The sequence below is a fragment of the Vicugna pacos genome, unplaced genomic scaffold (genome assembly GCF_048564905.1).
Source record: "Vicugna pacos unplaced genomic scaffold, VicPac4 scaffold_105, whole genome shotgun sequence".
NCBI classification, from domain to species: Eukaryota; Metazoa; Chordata; class Mammalia; order Artiodactyla; family Camelidae; genus Vicugna; species Vicugna pacos.
The window spans coordinates 2,236,804-2,256,447 of NW_027328785.1; the positions used below are offsets into that span (position 1 = coordinate 2,236,804).

At 39.4% G+C, this 19,644-nt stretch overlaps 1 protein-coding gene across 1 annotated transcript in view; it reads left to right on the forward strand.

Moving 5' to 3' along the window:
- Positions 1-19,644, forward strand: part of LOC140694829 (uncharacterized) — a 213,380-nt gene that overhangs the window by 42,156 nt on the left and 151,580 nt on the right. The window lies entirely within an intron of this gene.

Consider the following 19,644-nt stretch of genomic DNA (forward strand, 5'->3'; position numbering starts at 1 on the left):
AGGATAGATTTCTGAGCTTCAGAAACAAACCTAGAGTATCCTTTTCATAATTCAATTAAACCGTACAGTAATGTGACATAACAGCAAGGAATGATCTGGGAAGTGTCTTAGTAAATATGGACCTCAATTAACAAAACTAGAATTTAATATCCACTAAAATATAATTTATTTTCTCTCTTAAGTTACCCTCAGTTTTCTCAAATATAGCCAAATCAAGATTAATTTCTTTACAAGTTAAGTCTGATTATTTGATCATATAGGCTTTTTTAAATTGGCTGTGTTGGAAGTTTTAATACGGAGTCTCAGGGTAGAATGTTAAGGTTTGCTAAGGCCAAGAAAGACACGTCAAGGCTTTTCATGGGTTTCTGCCTTACAGATTTAGGTAAATTCTTTTCTCTTTAAAATCCTTAAAATATCTTTATACTCCTATATCTGTTAGGAGATGATCTCCCTAATTTGTTTGATAGAGCCACTGGGGACCTAAGTGTTTTTAGTCTCTTGAGGGATCAGATAGAGAGAAAAGATAAGTGTTCCAAGTGTGATTACATAGGTATAATTTATCAAATTGCTGTGAACCATAACTAGCTTAAGGAGAAGAGATTCTTTACGTCTGGGAAACAGGTTAAAAGCCAGTAGTATTTCAAACAATATCAAAAATTATAACCATATTCAGCAGGTTAATCAGTCCCATGTAACTAATTCTTTTAATGAGAGTTTTCATTAGAATTTTAAAATGTCTTACCCAGTTTAGTTCAGTGCTATAGTGTGAAATTTATTAGGAATCAGTAAATCTCCTTGAAGAGAAAGCATTTTGCAAAACCATCAGAAGAAAACAATTAACTGTCTATAAATGACAAAAGATTTAAAAGCATGGTTAAACACCGTTACACTATAATCAATAAAGAAATCTGTTCACTATACCCATAATTATCACTGGTAACATTTCAGATATACCAGAATTTTAGGGAGTCCATATAATTTCTACAATATCTATATTAATAATATTGTCTCATTCAATATAACCTTAGAAGTTTTATGATTCATTTGACAATTCCATGTTATTTAAAATGCCAAATGAAACTTTATAGTTAAAAATCTCTCTTTGGGATGTTTCAGGGGCCTTCTGTAGCATCCCAAACTTAACTGGAGATTAAAAGAATTTTAATTAATTAAATTAATTTTTATTTAATTAATTAGAATTTTATATTTGGGGAGCTTTTTGAAAGATTTCAGAACACTTGATCAGATAAACATATAGATCACTGTAAAGTAGTACTAATTCATTAACAAGAAAATACGTCAAAGGTAAAGGCAGAACAGATCAGCTAAGTGGTATAAGAAGTTTTACAATCTGTTACTGAAGGAGGATTAACATTTTAAGAAAATTTTTTCCTCTTAACAGAGAGAAAAACAATTCTAATCTTGTACCAGCTTACTTCTAAGATTCATTTACGTTGCCCAATTTGTTTCTAAACTTAGCCAATTCTGACCATGTACAAAACTCTTCCCTCAGGGTTCCTTTTCCACAAGCCTTCCACAGCTTTCTATACTTATATTAGTGTGTCCCTTATTTTTCTTCTATTCAGAAGTAACCAGGTTCAGGAGAAAGTCACTATTTTTCATTAACAAAATATAATTCCATTCTTATATCTTCCTTTACGCATTTATATTACTTTCCTAGGATACTGAGATCATTCCCTTACTAATAGAGACTATTTCAGTGTGGCACCAACCATTTATTAATATTTCTATATACCTTTAGTTTCACTGTAAGAGGAAGTTAAATGTTAAGTAATTCGTATTTCAATGTTATTTTATCTGAAAATGGCATAGCTATTTAATAAAATCTTGTGATTTAACTTAATTTAGCACAACACTAGAATTTAAAGATACCAAACACTTAGAGATTATCTTAAACATACATTTTAAAAATATATTTTAAATATTTACCCAAAGCTCTCATCTCATTTGCATTTAATTTACTTAAAATTTTACCACAGCACATTACTTTTATTTTTTTTTGACAAATCTGCAACAGATATAACAGGATCTTATTTGACTTTCATTAAACCTAGGTACAGTAAAGGTATTATACATAATATTGATGACTTTAAAGATGTCTATATTAATTAGAACATACTTAAACTAAACAATATCAAATATTATCTTAATATTGAATATTTTCCATTTCACATGACGCTGAAAGTCAATTTGTTCAGTTGTTATTTTAAAAATACTTAATGTTTAAGCTCTTATATTTTTACGTCAATTAAGCAGAGCTCTATGACTTTGAATTTTTTTTCTTTAGCAGTAGAAATATCTCACTTCTATAATGTGTACACAGGCTTATAATCAGAAAAAAGCTAGAGATCTCATAGCTTCACTTTAAAACTTACTTATAAGATAGGTATAATAATAGTTGGAGTAAGCTGAATTTGCTTGCTCAAATCATTAAGGCTTACTATTTATGAAACAGACAGTTAAAATTTCTTCACAATGTCTGAAGGACCCTTCAGAGTTCTGAGTTCTAATATGCCAAAAATTTCTTGGCCTTAAGGTTTATTTCGTTGAGCTAATTAGACTCAGTCCTAGGTCACTGTTTGTTGTATTTATATTTCTGATGTGCAAGACAAAGACACTGTCTTCCAGGTCCCCAGAGAACTGCTCTCTCACCCAGGCCGTATTTTATCTCCTTAAATGGCATTTTTGTATCAGTGAGAAGAGCTGTAAACAAAGAATTCCATGTTTTAAAACTTTAAGGCTTACTTAAATATGTCTTCCAAAACTTGCATAAGGCATTTAGTAAGATCTCTTTTCCTTGTGTTATAAGTTAAACCCAGGGTAAACCTGTATTTTTTTATTAGCCACTCAAATTAGTTTTTAGTTTTACATTATATTGGACGGCTTATATAACTATATTGGTTTATTTTAATTTGTTCAATTAATATTTTCAGAGGGACAGATATGTGCCTAGCCTTATAATACCAAGAAGGGGAAGTGTTTTTCCTCTTAAACATATGTATCCCACAACACAAGCAAAAGTTTTGTATAAAGACCATTTAAATATACCAATTTCACAAACTTTTATCTCAATTTTATTAAATCTTATACCTTTAATTTTTATATTTATTAAGTTTAATCAATAATTCTTATTTCTAGAAGGAGTGCCAGAAACCTTTTTTTTTGTGTGTGTGCATTGTATATAATTTTATAGAAGTCTCTAGGATGCCCAAGTTTCAGCCAAAGAGCTTAGGCACTTCTCAGTTTTTAATTTCATTAATTGGTCTGTTATCCCAATTATTGATCAAGTATTTCAGTCTATATATACATATATTTCAAACTGTGGTAAGTAAAATGGGCTTGTTTGAACTTTAATCTTGGGGGGGAGTAGGTGAACTCTTTGGCCCTTTTTTTTTTAACTTTACGTTGTGTAGTATCAAAACCCTGTATGTAAATCCAAAAATGTCCATTTTATTTATTTGATTCAAAATAACCATATAAAAATATTTATCCTTTTGGGATAAGCCACTTATTTTTTTTTTCGACATTTTTACAATCATTTTTCCAGTTATTCAACCTAATTAACATTAATTATTCTAAGTTTTTATTAGCATATCTAGAAACATTTATCAGAAAGGAAAACACAAACGTAGCTTTTCAAACCAGTTTTATTTTTTTAACTAAGTTCTTAGGTTAACCATTAGATATATTTTTCTACATTTAAACTTGATTTTAATAGAAACCATAAAACAACTGTTTATAATGAGATCTCTTTAAACTTTCACCAATTAAAAAGTTTTTCCAAATTAAAAAATCCATCATATGGCCGTCAATTTATATACAAATATAATATATATATAGTGATTTTAAACCAATAAGATGAAGAGGCCCTTCCACATGAGAGTCGGGGTGTTGCCTAAATAAAATTCAAAGGTTTACTCTCCAAAAGCTAAAAGCCTTTGTGGTCCAGGCTGATGCAGCCAAGTTTAAGATGGCAAAATATCTGAAAATTGGTACAATCAAAGAATTGCTTAGAATCCCAATTTATTTGCGTGGCCACCATATGTACACAATACTTGAAACTTTGGTATGGTGGAGTCCAAGGTTTCCTTTAAAAAATAAACTAAACATACATATACATACATACACACACTTAAAACACCCAGAGAAAGATAAAACATTTACATTTCAAGGACACAGGAAGAGAAATCCAAGTTACCCCTAAAGGGGATTTTGTTTTTATAAGTTCAGAATTCCAAAAAATGTTTTTATCAGGCCTGTTTAGTTATTTTCAGAGTGAGTTTTTTTTTTTTCTTATTCCCAATTAATGTTGTAAATTTTGTATGTACATAAACCTGGCTGGGGTAATAGTTGGAGACTGGCAATCTGTCATTTCTTTTTCTTTTCTTTTCTGTTCTTTATTTTTTTTTTTTTTTTGAAAGTTCTATTCCCCATTGTAAGGTCGGGTTCTCAGAATAAATTTGCTAGTAAGATTTCCCACAGGGACAACTCTGTGTCATGAAGTCTTTGTGTCTACCACTCCTGGAAGATTCTCTGTCACCCGAGAAAGCTGTTACCAGCCAGGAGGATGGTCCGAATTTTGGAGTTGAAAGTTTCCTCATAAGAGTTTTACTTTTATCCTGAAAAATTCAATGGAGGTAACCAAATTGAGGAAAATATTAGACCAGACTCTTACCTAACCACTCAGTCCTGAACCCAGTGTCTTTCAACTTGGACTCACTCAGGATGTCTCCACTGGGTGAGTATTTTCCTCATATGTTTCCACCAGCCCCACTTTGGACATATCCTCAAAGTGGATATTTCCTGTTATCTTTCAACCAGGCCCCACTCAATATGTCTCCACTGGGTGGGTAATTCACCTCAGTTTCTTTCAACTGGAGGGCCACGTACCTGGATACACCGCCAGATAAAACAGGATCATCAACCAATATGTGAGATCCGAGAACCTAGAGAGACTCACCCAAATTCATCTGGACTCCCTGAGGAGGTGGATGGGCACAAAGGGCCACTGCTGGTACCAAGGCTCCGGTTACTTGGAGAGTTCAGGTGGAGAGAAATCTGCTGTGGTGCTTCATGGTGTCCAAAACTGTTGACTGAAATACATGTGCAGCCTAAAAGTTAAGAGTTATGTTTCATTTGGCGGGAGGACTCGAGCCAGGATGACAGCCTGTCAGAACTCTCTGAGGGACTGCTCCCAAGAGGTTGAGGCAGAGCTAGGATATATAGGAGCTTTACAACAAAGACCAGGTTGTTGGAACAATAAAAGATTGCTTGTTATCTAAAGAAAGCCAGGTATCTCAAGTTCAAGAATTTAGTACTTTTGTATGTGTGAGAGGAAGCAAATATTTGGACTCACTGAATTCATTTTTTAGACAAGCACCTAGCTATCTCGGGCCAGTAGCCCGTCCTTTCTTATTCTGAGTCTGCTCAGATGACACCATTGTGAGTTACTGTAGCAGCTGAGCTGCAGGCCTGTCCTAGCTGGGGGGTGGCGGCAGCCTTTAATGACTTGGTTTCAGTATTCTTTGTTTACTGTCATGGTTGCAGTATTCTCATTCACATTGTAGTATTTTCGTTCACAGACTGATTATGGATAATCTGCAACCTTGGAAAGCAACTGAGATGGAATTACTGCAGGTACCTTCTGCTTTAATAAGCCATGTGCAAACATAAACAGGGAGGAAGCATACACTCGGATTTGGAGGTGTAGGAAAGGGATCCTGCACATTGCAGGAGAACGCAATGCAGAATTCCTTACGTCCACCTTTCTTTACTGTAGTGGTTTCTGAGAACAGTTTATGGTAATTAACCTACATTGACAAACTGCACAAATTGCATTTAAGAGCTGGCCGGCTGAAACTTGTGTATTGGAGAGGTGGAATTCAAAGGCAAGTGGTCAGGTGGATTGGAGAGAGATGGAGCCAAGGCCTGGGCCCAGATTCCGGTTTAAATTGCCATTTCTTCACCATAGGGCCTTGGAATAGAATTCAAAATCTCTTAACCTGTTGGTGAATCTGTGAAATGGGCATAATATTCGTTTCACCCTGGGATTGTTGTAAGATCTAAAGAGTATTATAGCACACATGAAGCACTTAACCCACTGGCACTTAGCAGTGTTCACTGTGTGGGGCCGCCCCGCTTAGCATGTGTCAGAGCCGTAAAGGCAGCATTTGTCTGTTGAGGATGCACTTGCAGCCCCTTGGCTAGGTTATGAATTTGGTGATTTCCTATAATCCTTGTAATTCTATGTGCCATGGACAGTTATTTTCATGGACAGATGAGGAATCTCATGGTAAAAAGACTGTATAATTTGCCCAAAATCAGACCATAATTTTGGGTGCAGAGGCCTCGGTTCAGCATGGGCCCCTGGGCCTTCTGCCCTCTCTGTTCAGCACCAGAGCCAGATATGGAGTCGGCTGTTTCCCTGCCCAGAATATCCGGCAGGCCGCAAGACACATCTGGCCCTGTGCTGCTTGAGCAAAAACTCCGAAGGAGAGACAGTTACAAAAGGGATAAACATAAAAACAGACGACAGCAAATTGTGATCAGCTCTGAGAAGGAAAGGAACATGTCTCGCCGTGCAGAGCTGGGAGCTTTCCCGTCTGGGCTGCTCTGGGGGTGTTCACCTCAGCTAAACAAGTTCTGCTGCTGCACCAAGGCAGGAAGGCAGGGCGCATGTGGGCAGGTAGACAGGGCCTCATTGATCGTACTCATTCCCCATTAAGCGACAGTTGTCTCGGGCACTTAACTAATAAACAGATGTTGGCCATAATCATCACGCACTTTGCTTGGTAGTTTTATTGGCCCCAGCATTGAGATGAGGTCATTGAAGCTGGGGAGTTTGCTGCATGCCCGTGATTACCTTGCAAATACCCCGACTGTTCTTTCAATCTAGACTGGTGTGGCTGTCATGTCCCAGCCCTGTGAATGGCATCGTGTAGCTTCTCCCAAGTGGCCCAAATGACTGACATTGATATGCTTAATTCGTTGGAAATAGTATGTGACAATAATAGAAAAAGGTAGTAAGAAATTGTTTGGAAAACTGGAAAAAACCTTTTCTTCCCCAGCTGGGGGAGCGTAACCTGTATCACTCACCCTACTCACTGCCTGTCACCTCCTCCCCGCCGACTCCGTGTTCATAAGCCACACTGAGTCTTGGGAGAACATTTTGCCTCATGACACTTTTGACTAGGACCTGCAAATTCTTTGTCCCTGGTTAACTCTCTCTTCAAAGCCATTCAACTTTTTTGCAGGCTCCTCCACTCAGATGTAAGAATAGCCTCTTTAAACTTCTTGATGCAGCTCCTTAATGAAGATCTTGTGATGGAAACCTAGCCAAAACTGGGATGTATGCATATAGTGACTGCAAACTCAGCACTTTGTTAGTTCAGAATCAGAGGGGTGAGTGACTCAGGAAATGCTTTTTTAAGGTAACAAGGGGAAAGTGAAAGGACGCTTGCTGTGTGAGAAAGAAACATCTCAATCACAGCCAGTAAGGCACCTGTGTTCAGGATGGGGTGTTTGCGAGTGCAGAGTTCTCACAAAGAAAATAGTGGTGTGATGGGAGCGAGGACATTTGGGTACTTTATTGGGGAGGAAAAAAAGTGGGCTGAACATTTCCTTGTTGAACAAGAGGATTGTGACATGATGTGCTTGTATTTTGGAGAGAAGGGTTTTGTGGGGACAAGCCTAGGAGTACGCTGTATGTCTGGGGAGTCAGCACAACAGAGAAACACAGAGAACCGGGCAGACCCCAAGACCCATGCTGGGGGAGAGACTGCCCACCAATTGGAGCCCTGGAGGCTGCTTCTGTCCCTTAGCTGTGGCCTCAGACCTCCCTTCACAGCCCAGTCCTGTTGATACAAGAATAAAAAACGTTGGGCATGAGAAGGGCTGTGTCCCAGGCTTTCATTGAGCCCCTGGGATGTGCCCCACCAGATTTTGTTCGTTAACTTCATGCAGTAAAGAATTCAAGAGCAAGCCAGTGTTGAGTAAAGGTAGATTTATTCAGAGAGATACATTGATAGGCAAGAGAAACTTCACGAGGTGTGGGGGTTTGATGCTCATATTAGAAGTAGGTACGCACTCCACACATTGTGGGCCTTCCCCAAAGAGGGAGAGAGAGTGGTGACCGCGAGGTGGCGCTGTGTTGCTTGTTTTCTTGGGCTTGGTGGTTTCATATGCTAATAAGTAGAAGGACCAGCCTTAGGGCAAGGGGCTAGGATTCCCAGGGAGTTGGCCATTTCCCACCCTTTGACCTTTTGTGGCTAGCATTGGGACTGCCATGTTGCCTGGGGCATGTTATTCACCAAGTTACTATTACAATGGATGTTTACTGAAGCTCAAGATCTGCTAGAAGTTAAATCTCTTCATCCTGAGCCTCAAGGCCTATTGGGGTTTGAATCCTTTAACATTTTGATGTTAATTGCTGTGGCCTTCCTTGAATGGCTGTGCTCTTCCCCCTTCCATCCTGTCTCACTGTGATGACACAGAGACAGCAAAGGTCGGGCCCAACCTGTGCTCCTGCATTTAAAAGTGGGAGGTGTGAGGTGGGCTTATCATGACCCTGAATGGTAAGAAAAATGTTTCAGATTTTCCTACGTGAGACATGGGGACCTGACAGCAACCTCCGCAGATTTATCTCACGGGCATTATCGCTTGTGTTGTTATAGAAACAACAGGCAAGCCAAGAAACAAGTATAACTCACAAGGTTGTAGTACTGAGATTTATTTCGCTGGCACGCTCAGAGGGGCTTCATTTCCAAAGCTCTGAGCACCTCCAAGACGTGCACATGAGGTTTTATAGGGTTAATTACAAGTATGGGGCTATTAGCCAATAAGGCTCAAACAACAAAAAGCAAGGAATCAGTACACTGAAGCTTATCAGTTGGGAACAGATCCCGTTACTGACAATTGTTGTCCTTGGATTTACGTGTTAGCTTATTAGCCCATTAAACTGACACTAAACTTCAGGTTTGCCAGGTAGCTCAGCAAAACTTAGATCAGTAAACCGACACTTATCACACTTAGATTTGTGACTTAGCTTGTTAGCCCAGCTGGGGTTTTCCTTCACAGTGTCACTTATATTTTTTATTTTTCTTTTTATCTTTTTTTAAGTATTTAACCCAAATTTAATATCAGGGTTTTTTGGGAAAGAAATTTCTCTTTATCTTTTCTTTGGGGTTCTTTTGGGGGGGAGGTAATTAGATGTATTTATCTGTTAGTGGAGGCCCTGGGGCTTGAACCCAGGACCCCGTGCACGCTAAGCACATGCTCTACCACCCGCCCCTTCATCATTTTCTTTTTGCTTTAGCTGCCAAGAATCTTACAGCTGAATTTGTAGTCAGCCTTTAACACTTGCCCTGACTTCATGGAATCCATTTTTATGAGTTTATCTCCCCCTGGTTTCATTTAAATATTGAATCTCCATTTTCTCTTCACTCTCCGTTTTGCCTTTTTGTTGTTATGGTTGTTAAGCTGTGTTTAACAGAATTGTTTAAATTCTCTTTTAGCAAGAGGCTGAATGTAAATAAATATGTAAGCAAACAGCACAATTAAATGCTTTTATACATTCTGAGCTGTTTAGTAGTAACTTAAAAACCGAATTGAATATTAAAGTGATAGCATTTTAAAAATATTTTTTAATTTTTCATAAAAATATAGCTGATTTAAAATATGATATTAGTTTCAGGTGTACAACAGATGCTCCATTTATAGTTACTGTAAAACATTGTCTGTATTCCCTGTGTTGTAAGATACATCCCCCTAGCGTGTTTATATTACATGTTGCAGTTTGTATAAGAAAGTTGGGTAACGCAGAGTCTGGAACGTGGCTGTGTATGACTCAGGTTCACGCTCACCCTGCCTGTCAGAGCTCAGGCCTTCACTCCTTTCTGCAGGGGAGCGAGTGGAGGCAGCTCTCATCAGCGCTGGCACCACCCTGTGAGTGGCAGTGACAGCAGTCACTGTGTGTGGACGTGCAAATTGTTTTTCCAAGAGCTTTATATGCGTTTCTGCATTTAATAATTAAAGCCCTCCTGTGAGGAAGCGTTTTTAATGCATAATACATTTTATTTTGATATTGATAGATTTCAAACCTCTGGAAAATTTACAGTAGTACAATAAACGCTTAGATACAGTTCACCTTATAGGGCACTATTTGGCTTTCTGTGTCTGGCTTATTTTAGCATAAAATTTCAAGGTTCATCCATATTGTAGCCTGAATCAGTACTTTATTCTTTTTGTTTGATAATATCCTTTTCCATTTTTTTTTGGTTTTAGTCTATTTAAAAATATTTTCATTGAAGTCTAGTCAGATTATAATGTTGTGTCAGTTTCTTGTCTACAGCAAAAGACTTCAGTTAAAAAGGAACATACCTGCATTCATTTTCATACTGTTTTTAAACATAAGTTACTATAAGATATTAAATATATTCTCCTGTGCTATACAGTATAAACTTGCTGTTTATTCTTTACATACTCAGTAACTGCAAATCTTGAACTCCCAATTTATTCCTTCCCACACCCTCCCCCCTCTGGTAACCACAGTTTGGTTTCTGTGACTCTGTGTCTGTTTCTGTTCTGTAGAGAAATTTATCTTTTTGTTTCTTTCTTTTTTTTTTTTTAGATTCCACATGTCAGCAATCTCATGTGGTATTTTCCTTTCTCTTTCTGGCTTACTTCACTTAGAATGACATTCTCCATGTCCACTGATGTTGCTGCAAATGGCATTATTTTATTATTATTTTATGGCTGAATAGTAGTCTATTGGACAAATATGCTACAACCTCTTTATCCAGCCATCTGTCAGTGGACATTTTGGTTGTTTCCATGTCGGGCTATTGTAAATAGTGCTGCTGTGAACATTGGGGTGTAGGTGTCTTTTTTAATTAGGGTTCCTTCTGGATATATGCCCAGGAGTGGGATTGCTGGGTCATCTGGGAGGTCAAGGTTTTGTCTTTTGATGAACCTCTATACATTTTTCCACAATGGCTCCACCAAACTGCATTCCCACCACAGTGTAGGAGGGTTCCCAATTCTCCGCAGCCTCTCCAGTATTTATTGTCTGTGAACTTCTGAATGATGCCTATTCTGACTGGTGAGAGGTGATACTTGATTGCAGTTTTGATTTGCATTTCTCTGATAATGATATTGAACATTTTTTCATGTGCCTACTGGCCATTTGTGCGTCTTCATTGGAGAAATGTTTCTTTAGGACTTCTGCCAATTTTTGAATTGAATTGTTTGTTTTTCTTTCTTATTAACTGTAAAAGCTGTTTACATATTCTGGGAATTAAGCCCCTAGCAGTTTCATTTATTGCAAATATTTTCTCCCATTCCATAGGTTGGTTGTCTTTTTATTTTGCTTACTGTTTCCTTAGCTGTGCAAAAGTTTGTAAGTTTAATTAGATCCCTCTTGTATATTTTTGGTTGTTTTTCTATTGCTTGAGTAGACTGCTCTAGGAAAACATTGCTGAGATGTATGTCACATGTTTTGCCTATGGTTGCTTCTAAGAGGTTTATAGTGTCTTGTCTACATGTTTAATTCTTTAACACATTTTGAATTCATTTTTGTGTATGCTGTGAGGGAGTAGTCTAACTTCATTGATTTACATGCAGCTGTGCAGTTTTCCCTGCACCATTTGCTGAAGAGGCTGTCTTTACTCCATTGTATGTTCTCACCTCCTTTGTCAAAGTTTCAATGACCAAAAGTTTGTGGGCCTATTCTTGGTAATTTTGTTTATCCGTTCATTGATGGATGGATATTGTTAGTAACTTTTGGCTAATCTGAATGATACTGCTATGAATATTGATGTGAAATTTTTATGAGAATATGTTTTCATTCTGTTGGCTGTACAGTTGGCCCTCCATATCTGTAGTTTCCACTACATGGATCCAGATGGCTGATTGTAAAGGGACTCGAACATCCTTGGACTATGGTATCCAGGGTGTGGGGTTCCTGAAACCACCCCCCGAGGATATTGAGGGATGACTCTTTATGTAGGAGTGGAATTGCTGAGCCATATAACTCTAAGCTTTTGAGGAAATACCAGACTTCTCCAAAGAAGTTGCACCATTGTCCCTTTCCCCTGGCCGCATATGAGGTTCCTCTGCCTCCTGAACGACATTAGTTATTGTCCATGATTTGGTAATAACCATCCTAGTGGGTGTAAAATGAGACCTCATTTTGATTTTGATTTGTCTAGTGATGTTGAGCATCTTTTCATATGCTTATTGGCCATTTGTATATGTATCTAAATTCGTGGTAAATTTAAAAATTGGGTCTGTTTTATTGTATTGTTCAGTTGTAAGAATTCGTTATATATCCTGGATGCTACTCTCTTATTAGATACATGTTTTGCAAAATTGTTCTTCTATTCTGCACATTGTCTTTCACTATATTTTTTTAAACATTAAAACAATTTCTTTACAGGGGAGGTAGTTAGATGTAATGATTTATTTTATTTTTCTTGCTAAGCAAGCACTCTCTGACTTGAGATACCCATTTCCCCTGTCATTTCACTTTCTTGATGATGTCCTTTGTAAGAAAAGGGCTTTAATTTTGATGAAGTCCAGTTTATCTGCTTTTTCCTTCTATCACTTGTGCTCTTGGTATTGTATCCAGGAAACCAAAGCCTATCCTAGGCCCACAAAGATTTATACTGTGTCTTCTTTTAGAAAGTTTATAGGTTTAATTTTTACATTTCTGTCTGTGATCTACTTTGTTTTAATTTTTATTTGTTATATAAAATATGGGTGTTCAGATTCCAGATTGATTCTTTTGCCTGCAGATGCCCAGCTGTCCCTGCACAATTTGTTGAATAGACTATTCTTTCAATGGGGTGTTTTTGGCCCCCTAGTGGAAAACTGTCTGTAAATGTAAGTTTTTCCCCGTGGGTTTTTATTGTGTCTCATAGATTTATTTATCCAAACTTATGCCAGCATCATACTGACTTATTACTATAGCATTTTAGTACCTTTTAAAGTGAGTCCTCCAACTTTACTCTTCTTTTGCAAGGTTGTTTTGGCTATCCTGGGCCCCTTGCACGTCCATATTAATTTTGGGATCAGTTTTTCAATTTTTGCAAAGAAGTCAGCTGGAATTTTGATAGGGATTCCACTGTATATGTAGATCATTTTGAGGAGTCTTAATATTTTTAATAATACTGTCTATCATTCCATGGAAATGGGATGTCTTCCATATATGTAGATCTTTTAAAATTTATTTTGGTGATACTTCAAAAAGTTCAATGTACAAATCTTGTAAATTTTTGTTAAATGTATCTCTCATTTTATTTTTAATGCTGCTGTAATTGGAAATGCTGAGTTTCTTATGGGTGGGATTATATATCAATCTTCTTATTTCTAGAATTCCTTAACAGCAATTACCCTAGTTATATATTTGCTACTTAAATCTATCCACAACTATTCCCCACCCCGTGTTATAAGAAACCAAGACCCAAGTTAAGCTACCTGAACACCTATGTGGAAATGTGAAATGAGACCCTTGGGTGGGGCTTTGTGCAGATGATACTGGAGCTTATTCAGGATGGCTTCATCGTAATTTCTTTTAAACAACCCTTTCGGTGTATTTAGTCAGATACATTAAGAACATGCCCTTTTGATGTGCGGAGTAGCTAAGACTATGATTTTCAAATAATTTCTAGTGAGAGTGTTGTTCTTGAAACCTAATTTGCATCAATCTTTGAAGATTTATGTTTCAGGGACTTTGACTAAAGAACACCTGTCTTTAATCAATAACGACAACTAAATGCTCAAGCAACATGTAAGAGCTTGAGCAAACTGCCCCCACCCCATAGTGCTGGGTGGCTGCAGCTGCAACTGGAGTCAGCGCTTACCTATCCCAGTACGCTTGTGCTGATCTGCTCAAAGTGGTTCGTCCAACAGTTTGTCAGTAGTCTGTTGGACAAAGTCATTAAAAATTGATTGAAGGTTGCTGGAATGCAATATATTCTTATTAATATTAATTAAGCACATATTGAGTGCTTATTGTATGATGGAATTGTCCCTCAGCCTCACATGAATATTATTTTTCATAAAACCTCACATATTTCCTTGTTAATCTCACTTTACAGATAAGGAGACAGACAATTAGGTCTTCTCTCTTTTGGGGGAGCTCATTATCAATGATGGGAAGTTATAAGGAAAAAGATATTGATTCATCATGAGAAAACATTTTTCTGAGGGTCAGCAAAGAAGAAGATGAACACTGAAGAAGGTGATCATTGTTCAAGTGAGACAAGCCCTGGGTTGTGCGGAGTCAGCATCCCTGTCCTAGAGAAGGCACGTGTAGAGCTGCGTACTGGGTGAGGCGGCGCGGACGCGCAGGGAACGCGGATGCCGGGCCGTTGGGCTGTGCTCAGGCCCGGTGGGGCTTTCTCCTAAGGGCAGTGGACCATCATTGACAGATTTTATGTTGGAGAGTGGGGTGCTCTCGTAGTTCACTTTTGTCTTGTAGAATGCTTGGAAACATTTAGAAGGCTTGGCAGGAGGTGATGTGATGAGTCAGAGTAGGGTGGCTGCGAGGTGTAGCAGTGTTCAATTTTCAAGTTGTTTTCAGGCCCAGGCTTGTGGCTCAGTAGCCGTGTCAGTTTGAATGACGCACTCAAGGAAGTGAAACAATTTATCTAATCAATTGAAGCAGTGATGTACCCAATTCCCAGGACTGTTGTGGAGATCCAGTGAGATAATATTTGCAGTGTGCAGCATGGTCCCAGCACAGAGTCAGTGCTGAGTGAGTGACAGTGAGTATCTGGTAGGTCAGGTGTGGGTGGTGGGACTCGGTGTCTGAGGATATCTGGGCCCTGAAGGAGGGGTCCATTCACATCTGTGAGTGATGGGTCTGAGTTGGGAGAGGCACGGAGAACTTAGCACTGGACCAGAGGCCCTGGGCAGGACGGCTATTGGAGGAGCACTGTGAAGTCAGCTCTTTGCAGGTGGAGTTGGAGGTGCCCTTGTGACATCTAAGTGCAGTGTCACGAGCTGAAAGAGGAGGTCTGGGCCCAGGCTGTGCATTTTCGAATAATGTCAACTCCTGAGGACACCGAAGTATTGATCACTGAACGGAAGTCATACTTTACAGGACAAATGAATAGTAGTATCACCTCTGTCATCAAAGCTCACGTCTATTTATTCATCACTCAGTTTGCTAATTGGGTACTTACAGAGCTCACTTCACCGTCCTCTCGTGGGCTCAGGCTCCACAGAAAAGAGCTGGTGTGTCTTCCTCTTTTCCAGAAGAAGACACATTTAGCTTGTAGCCTTCTGTACCTCGCCAGACTTAGGATATTAGTTTGTTGGTTTAATTGTATTTTCTGTTGGCCATGTCCTGACAGGAGAGAAATTTTACCTCATGGTCATGTTTCAATTAGCTGTTACTGAGAATTGCTGATCTGATACATAGTGAATGTATTATATTAACTTTGTAGAGTAGTTATCATTTTTCTGTCTTTGCCCTTTAATTTTGATTGCCCCTTCAGTGTTCTATCCTTTTTGGGGCCTTATTTTTTTTTAATTAAAAAATGTCTGTTAACAGTTAAGAAAACAAAAACAAAGAAAAAATGCACATGGGAGCTAAATTTAGAAAATGTCTAGTGTGTTTTCTATCTCGGCAATGGAGGGTTCTAGAAACTCGTGAAAACTTTCATTACACAAGTTCCTTAAAATGCTGATTAAGAAATAAAACCTTCCTTCCTCATCTTTCAAGCTGCACAACTAATTGTCAAGAAAGTGAGGGGAAATTCTCAGAAGCCAAGACAAATGAGAAAGCAGGGTTTCTGGGAGATATGCGAGCCTTAGAATCCCTGGGGTGCTGGTTCGATCCTGAACTGATTTTCAGTTGCCTTGACAGGAGGGCAGGATGTGAGCCCCAGGCCTCTGACACTAGGAGTTGGATGGGGGATCATATTATGGGCCAAGCCCATCCTGAGGATCTTGGTTTACTAAAGGGTGAAATAGGAAAAAAAAGAATTACTCAAGGCAAGAAAATAAGGAAAGTCAATTTTGTTGGAAGAGGGGAAAAATAACAAATCCAAAGTAAGGATATAGATTAAAGTTATTCTGGCATTAGAGTGACCACAAACAGCTGGCAGAAAAGCACAGCTACTCCTTGATTGATAAGTTGTGTTTTGAATGAATCAGTGAACAGCCATTCTGAAAAAGGCCTCCAGAGTCTTGTGGATCAAGATACTGGACAGCAAACACCTCTCTTCCAAGGTCTCATTCAAATAACCAGAAAGGTTTTAAAGGAAAGTAGCAATAATCTGAGTTCTATTTATTGACATTACTATATGCTAAGAATTCAGAGGTGACTATGGAGTTGTCTCCTCTATTATGGACCTTACTTTCTCTTTGGGGAGACAAAATGACATAGTTGGTAATCTTGGTGGAGGGAGGTGTTAGTCTGTTGAACTTAGCCAGAAGAGGAGATTAAGAAAACAGTGAAGGGTGGGTGAAATTTTTAGCTGAGGACAGTCTTGTTCACTTGGCTTTTAATTGCAGGCTCAATGAGCTGTCACTGGAGGGAATAGATCTTACAGAGGATGGACTTAGCTCAGGCCTCATTGGAATGGACAAATGAACCTGGAGAAAGACAGTCAAATCTGTGCAGACATTAAAGTTCACTTGAACGTGTTCCATCCCTGAGCCAAAGATAGGACAAATATGCAGCAATTCTTGAGGACAGAAGAGTGGTTTTTAAGGTTCTCCAAGAATGAATCCCATGGAACCGAGATGGCCAGTTGTCAAACTGAGACTTTGTTCTTTGGACGGTGTACCCAGCAAGGTTATTGGCCTTTTTTATGTTTCCATTTGTCTTTAATACATGTCTGTTGATGAGGACATGGGCACAAATGTTTGACACCTTGTCGAGGCGATTTTGGATACCTGCCTAGAAGCACGGGCACAGTTGTGGCTGCTTCATACATCTTGCAGCCCATCCCTTTCCCCGGCTCCGTGATCACGGCAGAGTGGTTCCTTGTTGACCTGTCCGTTTCCTCTGTGACATCATAACCCATGAAAAGACCGGAGCATATTAACTTGGCTTTGTTAAAGTCAAAGAAACAGATCAAATATGGAGTCAGATTTGTTCTTTCCTATTTCAGTAGTACCATGGAGATGGCAGTTTGGGCAGCTTTTTGTAGTGTCCTGGAGGCTTTCTCTCTCAGCTTCTGGGCGCCTCTATTGAAAACCCTTCATTGCTGTCTGGCCTGCTGGTAATGCACACTGCCTGTTTTGCCCTGAAGATGTGTTCTGTTTATAAACTCATCTCTACTCCTTGGAAAACAACTCAAGAAAAACTCAGTTGGTTTTCCACCAGCCATGGGCAGGGGTGAGGTATACCATGTTATTATTTCATAAAATAATAGTAATAATAGTAATAGTAATAGTACTAGAAATAATAATAGTATTATAATAATAATAATAATATAAAAGAAGTCTTAAAACAGGACTGAGCACATTGGAGAGAGTCAATAAATGCTTTCTGGCTTAAATCAAAAGTGATGACTTAGTGATTCCATGGCTGCTGTATTTGCTAAGCTAGTTACTCCTTTGCTCCATTACACATTATTTTAACTGAAAAAGAAATGCAAGCAAATGGTTAAAAAAAAAACTCAAACAGAGCACAAAAATACACAAGTGAAAGAAGTTTTCCCTCATCCTCTGTTCTTTCAGCCCTGTCTGGAGATGCCACTGTTTACTATCTTTTGGGTGCTTTTCCAGATATGCTTTGCACATTCCCACCTATGTATGTAAATTCCTTTAAAATTTTAGTTATTTTTAACTTAAAGAGATTTAAATCCTCAAGTGGCTTCTGCCCGGGTAATAGAACAGAACAAATCTGACTCCATATTAGATCTGTTCCTTTGAATTTAACCCTATGCTCTGTCTCCTAGGCTTCATCTTGCTTGTAAAAAATTGTTGCCTAGAGCCTGAAATACACAGGAGAGCTTATTCTGAAGCTCTGACCTTTAAGGATATTTAACACTTTTTCATTCATTAAAAGATAGCAAATTGCAGAATAGAAAATAACGTTTGTTTTGTTGGAGATTTACAGGGATCTGACCCACGCAGATAGCTGTAAGAACAAAGGATTCTAACAAGAAGGAATTCCTACACTAAGAAGTTTGCAACAACCAAGCGCGTAGGAAAGGAGCCTGAATTGTGACTTGGGGAGATGGTTTTCCAGAACATTAGTTTGCCAACTAGGTCTACAGAAACTTGCTATTCCAAGCCCCAACATCTGGTTTCCAAACTTATTGGCCTGTCCTGCACTGAGGAGAATGAATTTGGACTTGGTAACACTCCTATCTACCTAGAAAGCTGGGCACTGGAGCTGAGTGTTATGGAAACAGGCCAGCCAAGAAACAAGCACCAATCGGAGTGCTGGAGTACTCAGAATTATTATGCCGGCGGGCTCAGAGGGGCTTCTGCTCCGAAGTTCTGAGCACCTCCAAGACGTGCACATGAGGTTTTAAATACTTCAATACAAGTAAGGGGATATTAGCCAATAAGACTTAAAGAACAAAAAGCAAGGAATCAGTACACTGGAGCTTATCAATTTGTAATAGATCACATTACTGACACTTGTTGAGCTTGGAATTACGAGTTAGTTTGTTAGGCCAATAAACTGACACTAAACTTCAGATTTACGAGATAGCCCAGCAGAACTTAGATCAGTAAACCGACACTTATCACACTTAGATTTGTGACTTAGCTTGTTAGCCCAGCTGGACTTTTCCTTCACATGAGGACAGCTCTCACACCCCCAGGAAACCACTGTGAGCCCTTGATGTTTCCACTAGGGTGGGTATGGTTTACCCAGGAGGGATGGGGACTATGCACCAACACTCAGGCAGTCTGCTCTGTCTGGGGCTCTGATCTTGTACCACACCACTCCCCACAGCCCAACACCTGGGACAGTGGAGCTAAGGCAGTGATCCTTCCTGCCTGTTTCCCAGCGTGTAAAAGGGGAATATGTGCTCTTCCCAAGGAAGTTCTGAGCGACAACACCTGCGGGTGCTTGGTTCTCAGAGCAACAGAAAACCCAGCTCCGCATGGGGGCAACGGGTGTGATCCCCGTAGGGTTTCTGCAGAAGCATCTGATGGAGGGCTGGATCAGGGAGGTAAAACATGAGCTGCGGGACTTGAACGGTTACAGAAGGGTACAGAGGTAGGTCTGCCATCTCAGGGTGCCCTAGAGGTAAAGCTTTTTCTCTCCAACTCCGCTACGACACTCCCCTATCCAGACCCATCCCTTCTCTGCTCTTCCTGTCCATCTGTATCCCTCCACTTTTCCCCTCTTCTCCACCCGCTCCCATCTTCTCCCTCCCTCGCTGTCCCACCTTCTCTCGCAGAATCCAGAGAGGATCCATCTCCCTCCTGCGCATGCGCTGTCGGTGCCTGGTGGTCCGCTGGTTCGAAGCTCCATGTCCGAGCCGGGGATTGGCCCCAAATGCTTCTCAACTCTGTCGCCCGTTAGGCCTTTGGTTCCTGCCTGGGGCCGGGGCTTCTGGCTGTGGAAGTGCAAGGTGGGGGGCTCCCGGGAAAGGGTTCAGGCGGCTTCGGGAGGGTGATCCGCCTTTCACAGCCCCCAAGGGCGCC